General features: G+C 39.6%; 1 long non-coding RNA gene across 1 annotated transcript; it reads left to right on the top strand.

Moving 5' to 3' along the window:
• The first annotated feature begins 4881 nt into the window (after positions 1-4881).
• On the top strand, positions 4882-9886 carry LOC129348315 (uncharacterized). Its single transcript, XR_008600836.1, has 3 exons — positions 4882-5838; positions 6468-6626; positions 7577-9886. It is a non-coding gene; the product is annotated as an uncharacterized LOC129348315 (long non-coding RNA).
• Positions 9887-10253: the final 367 nt, after the last annotated feature.

Below are 10253 nucleotides of genomic sequence, written 5' to 3'. Positions count from 1 at the left end.
TTGACTGGTGGCTTTGCAGCAGCTCACCAAAAATAAAACTGTTGTTACTTCAGCTGTGATACCAACAACAGTGTGTGCTGATTCCTCAGAATTTTTTTATATTTATTTATTTATTAAATGAGGATTTTGAAAATATTTCTCACTGTGCTAAGAGCTAATTGTGGGGGCTGCCAGTTCTGTTAAAAATACACTCTTGGAAAGAAAACAATTTTGATACAAAAAAATCTGAAGTGACACCAATTTCTTTCTTATCTTCTAGGCAAAACAGTCCACAGTCTTTTTCTGCTGTGTGAGGCTGCACATTTTAACACCCTTTTAAGCAAGATATTTATACTACAGAGACATGAATTTTCATCAACTGTGGAGACATATTGCATCTGAAAACATATGGCAAAGCCCAGTCCTGGCAGACGATATAATTAGACAAAAATATAGCAAACGAGCATCACACTTCTGTTAGAGAACCTCCTTCAAATGTTTTAATGAATTTTTCTACTTAGTAGTGTCATTCAGTCACATTGGGAGTAAGGTACCAAACAACTATATTGAGTTTTAACCAGGAAAGGATAATGAAAAACATTCAGAATGACCTTGAAGGGTACAACTATTACCTAGATAAAATACTACCTAATCTAAATCTGCGGTGCGCTGCGAATAATAAATTATGGATATTAAATGGCTGAATTTATCACTTTCAAAACAACCTGGGTGGAGTTAGGAGATTGATGGCAGGAAAACAGATGCATGGTGTGTGTGTGTGTGTGTGTGTGTGTGTGTGTGTGCGTGCGTGCGTGCGTGCGTGCGTGTCCATTTTGAGAGTGTATATATAAGAGTTTAAATCTCCTCTCAGGGCCCGGTAGGAATCTGCACAGAGAAAAGACTTAGCCGAGGAGCAAATCCCTTCTCCCCATGCCCTCCAGCATCTCAGCCAACAGCGTTCCACATCAGTGAATCTGATTCAGCAGCAAGGACACTGGAGGCTCGGCTGAGACGTAAGGTTGACTACACATAAGGGGATTGTCTAAACTGAGACGTCTGCCATCTTGAGCTGTCACAACTCTTGTGTATAAATAAGGATACATGTGACAAACTTAATGAAATGACGGAGGAGGTAAATGGATCCTCCAGGAAGAGCTGAACCACCATTTCACCTCTTAGTCATTTACCAGCCTGATAATGCAGCACATTCCAAACAAGGCCTGAAAGAGCAACAGCAAACTTTTCATGAACCAGCATGTTAACAATGACTAACATGGCAACACGGCATCGTATGAGTGCAATGCCACCGTGGTGTTACATAAACTTGGAGCTGTTCCCCATGAGTGATCGGAGGTAAGTGGTGGTTCTTGACATCCATTCTGGTTTTGTATGAGAGAGAGAGAGAGGTGGAAGAATCAAAAGAGCAGAAAGGAAAATGCAGAAAGTGGTGAGATGAGACTGTTCATGTCAGCATGTTGACTGATGCTTGAGTGGCTCTGAACCAGCTCTCAGCAGCAGGTTGGAGTCATTGTAAGCCTGGGATTGCTCAGCTGCTCCATCAACCCGCAGTTATCTCCATAAAAAGAAGGTCTATCAGCTCGACAGTGAGGGCCGAGGCAGAGGTGCAGCACTCGATCCTTCACCATTTCAAATTACTGCAGCCTACCTGCCAGACACTTTCCACTGTAGGCAGCGGTGAGGCCGTGTTACTTTGCTATGACTTGTTATCGCTGAGATATTGAAGTTGCTCGTCCATGTGATTTTTTTGAATCTGTGTGTGCGAGAAGTAGCGCGTGTGACTCCAAGCAAGTGGCGCATGGCTGTAGATGACTGTAGTCTTCTCTTCATTTTTCTATTTTGTCTTGAATCAATCCCCAGAGTGTAACAATACCTATTTCTCTCTGTATAATTGGACTGGATGACAGGCACATCTGAAGTCAGCGGATGAAAGCCTCTCCTGACAATGGAGTGTCTGGCCTGTGACATGACTTGAATGAGGAAGAGATAACGCTGCCACACACACACACACACACACACACACACACACACACACACACACACACACACACACACACACACACACTGTACCTCCCTAAGACATACAGTAGAGCACCAAACTATGTACACACATTCATTTATACACTCATCGGTAACACAAATGCCTAAGTAATTGTAATAACTAGAACAGCTACTGCTCACAAAGGAAAAAGCAGGTAAGAGATGAAATTATATCATTTGAGTCATGATCTCTAATCTGCCCAGCAATAAATCTCCCTTGCATGAGCGGAAAAAATAAGATTGCCGATTGAATTTATTGGCGTCCACACCAAATATTTGCTGTGAGACTCTGCATTCTGCTTGCTCTGCACAACGCTACTTTGACAGACTGTAAGTTTGAATAGCTGCCAGTGAAACAAATTATTATTCAGTTTCCCCTGTATTCTGGCTTGTCTATTTATATCTCCGTGTGAGGGTGTGAATATAATATCCTACATCCTGATGCATACAAACCCACACGCAGGCACACGGGGATCGCACACACATACGAACAGATTGCGAACAAAACACTGTGAATGCATGTCAATAAAGCACTCAAGGAGGAATTTTTGTAACACCACACGCTCAACGTGTGCCCCCAAAAGCACAAAATGCTTCTCTCTTAGTGTGTTTGCTCTTCGCTTTGTCACCACGGAAACCACCATTGCCCAAACATCCCCACGCTGACGGACACTTACATTGAGTGTCTTCTCCTTTCTCTCTCTCTCTTAAGCCCCTTCCTCTCCCCCATCCCTTTCATCTCTCTCCCCTGTCATCACTTACCATCATGTGGTCAAGCGAGTAAACATCTCTGACAAACTGTGCTGCTCTCACACCCTGTGTTTTTTCTTTCCTCTAAATGCTGGTATTGTAAAAATAAAAAATAAAGCTAAGGCGCAAAAATCCACCAAACAAACCAAAAAAAAAAAACAACTCAGCATTTTTAACTTTTTTCTAAATAAATGACAGCCACTGGTGCAGCACTGTACGGTGCATGAATCAATAACTTTACAAGGCTGAGAATAAAATGTTCCTCTGAACAGAACATTTATTCATCTCCCCCAAGTTGGCTATATCCATACTCTCTAATGACACCCCCTGTGTCACATCGTATACAATGACAGAGGTCTGTGTATATGGATGTACAGAAAAAGGTGTATAATAGCAGCCATAAATCAATATGACACAATTTCCAAAAGTGATTGGTTTTCTTTCCGTCCTTCAGATCGCCCTCACAGCACCGAACGTGGCCTCGTGGAGAGTGTTTCTCTGAACAAAGAGTGTAATGCAACACTAATTCAGCAATGATTTATTTAAGCAGGAGCGTTCTCCGACAAAAGTGCACACTGGGAAAATATTTGTGAACAAAAGAGACCAAATTATTAATCATGAGACAATTTAATCGTATAAACAGCAAGCAAACAGTTCTCTCAAGAATACTTCTGAGCTTTATCTATTCACCAGTAGCTTATTTATAGGAAAAACAATGTTCTCTCTCTCTGCATGTAGCTGGTAGACACGTTTTTATGGGCGCATGGACAATTTGATGCAAATCAATGCTTATAGCTTAGAATGTTAAATTCATGTTGAGGCTGTAAGGTTGAATAAACTCTGTGGGAAGTTTGGATACTGCAGTTTGTGCTGCTGTTTCTGTGGATTAGAGTGGATTCATTTGTAAAAAGAAAAAAAAACACCCCCATATGTTTGCACTCCAAAGAACGGACTCAGTAGGGCAAAATGCTCTGCTGGGGTTAAAGGACATTCAATATCTTTTAAGGTCTTTGGATATGGGTGCTTCTACATTATATATTACATGACGCAAGTACTTCCCTTATTGTTTAAGTATGATATACAGTAGCTTATAACTTAAAACCTTGAGCCACTTTATTGCACTGGGTGACATGTTTTTGTACTTTAAAAAAACCAACATGGACACTGTAGTTTACTGGGATAACTAGGATTGAATGTGTTCTAGTCCACACCTGAAATGGCTCCAAACAAACACGAGGTGCTGTATAAATGCAAACCATTTTTATTTGTTTAAAGCTACTGTGCACAGCTGTCTTATTGAACAATCAAACAAGCATAATTACTTTTATAATACCACTGGATCAAATAGCTCTTCAGTTTGAGAGGGATTTCACATAGTCAAGGACCTTAACCTATTAGAGAACTTCTCTGCAGATGTCTTCAGTCTTTTTGTGTCTCATGCCACTCTTCACAGTTCTTTTTTTGGATGCAGCAAGCAGCTGTATTAAACAGTTCTATAATCCCACCGTGTGCACCAGTTGTCAGAGACAGTATGTTGGCAATAAGCTGGTCAACATAATGGAGAATTTAGCAGCTAAATAAACAGGAGTTGGAGGTGGAGACCAAAAGAGAGATAAAAGGATAATCAATAGTAGACTTGAACAAATACACAAACACTGCAGCCAAATGATCTTATTTTCTGACTTAATGAAAGAGTTTTTTTTTAAAAAGTGACTTATTTTGCTATTGTTAGAAAAGGGTTCATTTTAGTGAATTGTGCACAAAAAGTTTGGGAGTTTTTCAACTAGTGACAAATTCACAACCACAGAGTGAGTCAAAAGGTTAGACTACTAGAGACCAGAACACAGACAATCCTTTGACCAATAAAACGCAACCTTAAAATTCCAGCTTTATTTAAATGACACAATGCCACAGTTGACAAGAGAAAGACGTGAACAGGCTGTTGGTATGTAAGTTAGGACCATAGCCAGGCAATTGAATGTCCAAAACTCCACCATTTGCCGCCCACAAAATAGTTTCAGACAACATGGTGTGACAGACTGAGGATAGACGTGTATGTCAATGTGACATTAGATGATGATGTTGTCAAAAATGTCCACCAACTTCACCAAGCCCCTCGGGAAGAATGGGAAAATATTCCACAAGCAGCATCAATAACCTCATTAACTCTATGCATGGAAGATGTGTGACTCATCACCAATACAAAATGTCTAGTCTATGACCCCACTGTCTGCCCACTATCATTTCCAAAATAGAACTTGGTTGTTTCCAGACAACCACTTTGTTGTAGAGCTAATGTGTGTTGGAACAATAAATACTTGAAGAATTATCTATTTTAATAAAATAATACCTGCTGCGTTCGTGCATTTTACATTCAACTTAGAGACCCAGGCTTCATTAGCATTGTGCTAATGGAGGCTAGCGTCAAAGACATATTTAATGTTCACTAACACATTTATCATGTAAACATTATAGGTTAATATTGTGTCAATGTTGCGTTTTTGTCTTGTTCTGCTATAACCAAGTGACCAAAGCCAGTTAATATTACTTCAAAGCTTTAAGTCTTCAGTTGGACTTCGCAATTGCGCACTGCTGACACGGTCTCCGCGCACAGAAAATCTGCGCTGCGCACACACACACAAAAAATCCAACCTAAATTGTAAATAAAATAAACATGTAGCAATTCATTCTGTGCTATTTTTCAGTGTGAGTCAGTGAGTGACCGGTGACTGGCTGCTGCAGCCAATGATGCGATTCACATACGTATTTACCATAGACTGTATATAATGGTATTTACGCAGCTAATCAACGTCAGGCGTTCTTATGTGCAGCTACCGTTGCTCTCATAGATATGAATGAGTAGATAGGACACGCCCCTTTGAGCTGCGTACTACAGCGAGGCTAAGCTAGCGGTGGCAAAGTTTCAGTGCATTCCGTTGATGTAGACAGCGTGAAAACGGAAACAACAAGTATGCCGGATCACTGTGCTGCATACAGTTAAACACTACGTCGTATGATTGAGACAAGGAAACTTGGAATGACTTTTCATAGGTAAGAATAGTTTTTGGCTCTTTTTAAAATATTAAATCTTGTTGAGAGCTTCCAGTCTATGAGAGCTAACTAGTTAGCCACTAGCAAAACACTAAGGCGAGCTAGCAGCTTGACAACCAAATGCCAGACGATTAATAGTAGCTGTAGTATAGTTGTACAAGCAGTAGTAGTAATACTAAAAGCACAAGCAGCAGTAGTAGTATAAAATAGCTGTTAGAGTCACAGAAGTAGTATCAGCATTTGTAATAATATTACAATTTGTAGTAGCAGTGCCAGTATCAGCAGCAGTACTGTATACTACCACTACTACTAGTGGTAGTCACATTGCTATTACTACCACCAATACTACCAATAGTAGTTATAAAGCCGAACTCATGTATATCCAGATTACCATCTACGTTCTTCCTCCAAACCCATTTTATGATTGGGATTACAGGCAGTTCTTTAGGACTGCTCTCAAATAATTGAAATGTTACTAAACAAGGTTATACTTATAAAATTAAATAGCTCTGGTCTCCAGTATATTGGCGAATTTGGTTCTTTGTACTTAATTTATTAGCATGATTTCTTTTTAATATGTTGTGTACAGACTTAATTACTTCTCTGTCTACTTTTCTTACTCCATGTAGGTTTCCCAGAGACTATGGGTTGAGGAGGAATTGGAAGTTTGTCGGCTTAGACCTGGTGTCATTCCATCAATGTTAAACTTCCCGGCTCATCTTGGAAGAGTACGTGCCAGAAAGACCACAACCAAGCAGCCTTGAGATCTTAGACAGCGTCTCCCTGAGGTGGGTGTCAACGGTGTTCACGGTCAGGTCTGTGGTAATCCCGTCAAAAAACAAAACAGAAAACAATCTAGATTATAAATCAACATGTAACCAAAGCACTCTGTGTATAACGCCACAGTATAGGATGTAGTTCAGAAAATGTCAAAGTATAGTATACTTTTCAAGAATAACATAGTATGGCCTGTAGTTCATAGTACAGCATGTCGGCAAAAAAACCCCATAGATTATTATGTGGTTCAAAAAGCGCAAAATGATAGGATGTTGCCTAAAATTGTCATGTATGATATGTGGTTCAAAAAATGTCATAGTGCAGTATATTGTCAAAATAGTATGTTATTCAAGAAAACATCAGAGTATAATATGTTGTCTAAAAAATGCCATAGAATAATATTTCATTGCACAAGTAAAAGTATAGTAAATTTTAAAACTGTTCAAATTCTTATATGTTGTTAAAAAACAACAAAAAAAACTAAAACAAAAAAAAAGGTCAGTAATATGTCAATTAAAAGCCCATAGTATAGCGTGTCGCCCAGCAAACATCATAGTATAGCATGTCGCTCTAAAAATGTCATAGTTTAGCCTTTAGTCCACAAAACGTTGTTATGTCCCGGCTGTCTGAAGTAGGTGAGGAGCAACACAAAAACAGTCCAAACGCTGGTTTCCAGAGGGTTAGACGAGAATTTATTTGAAAGAGTAAGTTTACAACAACACAACATGTGAGGGGGTAAAAAACAAATGGGTGTTAGTAAAATAAAAATAAATAAACAGAACTAAAAGTGAACTTCTTGTTGACATTGATGGGCATTCCAACCAGGAACAAAGTAAAAGATAATCAATACGAAAAAAAAACTCTTCCTGTTCACCTCTTAAAACCCCAAAACACACCACAGTAGCAGCCTAAACTAAAACTACCAATGGCTTCCCTGTTTTCCTTTCTGAACAATTCAAAGGTCCCTCTCTATCTCCCCACACATCCACCAACCACTGGAACACATCTCCAAAGTTCTGCCGGGCCAGCTCAGCTTCCCCTCAGAAGAAGTGGCGCCACCTGCCAGATGAAGGAGCCTTTTGAGAGGCAGCTGGTATCGTGATTGGACTGTACTTTGGTCTGTTCCAATCCAGCTTCAGCTCCAGAGACGGCAGGCGGGACGAGTCAACGGAGGCCTGGTGGACGAAGGCTTGCAGCTGAGTACAATCCAGAAAACAACAGAGGAAGAAACAAACATAGTGTATACATCATATACTGTATAAAAGACACATCCACTGTAGAATTGTAGTAATTGTGGGCTGACTGATTTACTGATTAGCAGTATTTTAATTTTTACCAATTTACGGTAATAAATAAATTTAAAAATGGTGCTACTTTGGCTCTGAACCTTTGTCTACCTGTGGTCGCTCTGTCTTCTGGAGTGATTTGATTGGTTATACGTCACAAATAAAACTCCTTTAACTTAACATCTGTAAACAAAACAAAAACGTATCAACAAAGTTTTCTGTTAGAGTTTGTGTTCTTCTAAGTTTAACTCAAGATTTTAAATACTTTCATTTACTGCAAATGAATATCTACTCCAAATGTCTCACTAATACTCATTATCAGCCTTAAAAACCCACAAAACACCCCTCTATACTTGACCACACTTAGTACAGTCCAGTTCCCCCTTCTATAAATCTGCTTGGAATCCTTCACTTCCTGTTTGTCAAAGTGGCCTTCTACCTGGACAGGTTTTGTTGGAGCTCATGCAACAAACATTTTGGGTAACTGCACTTTAATATGGATGGATGACACTGAATTAAAGTCTGTTTTAATGAGACTGAGTTAAGATATGTAGCTCTGTCATTAAATAGTAAATTATTTCTCAGAATTCACAGAGAAAAGTCTGAAATGTTTGCTAGGTTAGCATCCCACATGTTCTTTGGCTCAGCTAAAGCTAACTCTCTCCAACTTGTGGATCTCTTGAGTTGCTTGTTGTTAAAATATCTTGCTTGAGGTGCTGAAGCTCAGAAAGTCTGAGATGTTTGTTCAGAATAAGCTCATTCTCAAGTCGTATCTGAACTGTCCTCTTTTGTTTGAACTTTCCCTAAACTTAGGAGTTAATGACAGAGCAGCACATCCAGACTCAGTCTCATTTATGTAGAGATTAAACTTCAGTGTCACTCATTGATGTTAAAGTGCAGTTTTTCAAATGTTTGTTGCACATGCTCCCGACCAAACCAGTCCAGGTGGAAGACGATGTGAAGAGAAAGCTCCAGAGGATGAATATCACACATTTACGTTGGAAATAAATGTCCTTTAATTAGACATTGTCATGCAAAAGTTGGATTTCCCTTTGTTGAGTGTTTTGTTGATGTTGGTTTCTAAATGTTTTTGGACACTCGGCCCCAAAGATTAAAAACTTCTATGGCTCACAAGCTGCAACAATTCACACATTATCAACTATCTTTCTGACTACACTAAGATAAAAAGTGAAAAACTGCCTGATTCCTGCATCATGAATGTAAATCTTTTTGGTTTTTATGACCGTAAACTGAATATATTTGGGCTTGACATTTTATAAACCAAAACAAGAAATGAATTACTGGAGAAAACGACAGATTAATAGACAAAGAAAATGTGTTTTCTAACATATATTGCTGAATTACTCCAACATTACAAGATACATACAATTTTAATTCAATTATATTAATATAACTCCAATTACAGGTCAAATTGTCTCAAGACGCTTTATTTTTATCATATTTAAAATATGACAAAGTAAGAAATTTAAACCTCTTGACTAATCCAATTATTTGGTTTTTAAGAGACTAACGGACAATTAAAATAACTTTCTCCACTAAAACTACTAAACATGAGGTCAAATAGAAGGAACAGTTTTAAATACTGCAGTCCCACGACGACAAGAATAAAGTTTGTCAACAAAAACTAAATCTGCTGGTGGATTCCATTAAAGTCCTAATAAATGATAATAAAGTGTGATACTAAAGGTTTGTGGTGCTAAAAATCTCCAAGATATCAAGTTGAACATCTGGATGGAGGTTGATAAAAGTTGACCTCCCTTCATTTCTGTGGAGCGACTCCATGGATTTTATGGATGGTGGTTAAAGACCTGCTCTTCTAGTCGTCTTCCTTCTAGTCGCTGTAAAAAGTCAGTCCATCCTGGCCGACTTCAACACCTCTTCATCACAACTTCTTCTGCCTACGACCTGGTGGAAACTCCAGAAACTCGGGAAAACCTGTCGAGACTCGATGAACTCATGGAGACTCGAAGAACTCGTCGGGCGGGGGAAGGTGTGGTGGGTGGTGGGGGGAGGTGGGGGAATAGAGGGGGGAGGCCGCCACCCACCTCCCCGCCTACTCTCCGCCCTGACTCCACCCAGACTCCGCCTCAGCTCCACCCATGTGGTCACTTCAGGAACTACGATGCCAAAGGGACGACGAATTTATTTCTTTGTATCTGATCTGTAGCTCAGTGAGTTAAGGATTTGCCTATGGAGCTGCAGGTCGCTGGTTCAAGACCAGACCCTTCTTAAGTTTTATCAAAATTCTGACAAAGACAAAGAAAGAAAACTGCCGGTGGTGGGTCTCGAACCTGCGACCTTCCACTTGGTAGTCCTCTTCTTATCCCCCTG

This window comes from Amphiprion ocellaris, chromosome 3 (assembly GCF_022539595.1).
Source record: "Amphiprion ocellaris isolate individual 3 ecotype Okinawa chromosome 3, ASM2253959v1, whole genome shotgun sequence".
In the NCBI taxonomy this organism is placed as follows: Eukaryota; Metazoa; Chordata; class Actinopteri; family Pomacentridae; genus Amphiprion; species Amphiprion ocellaris.
This window is presented reverse-complemented; position numbering and strand designations above follow the sequence as displayed.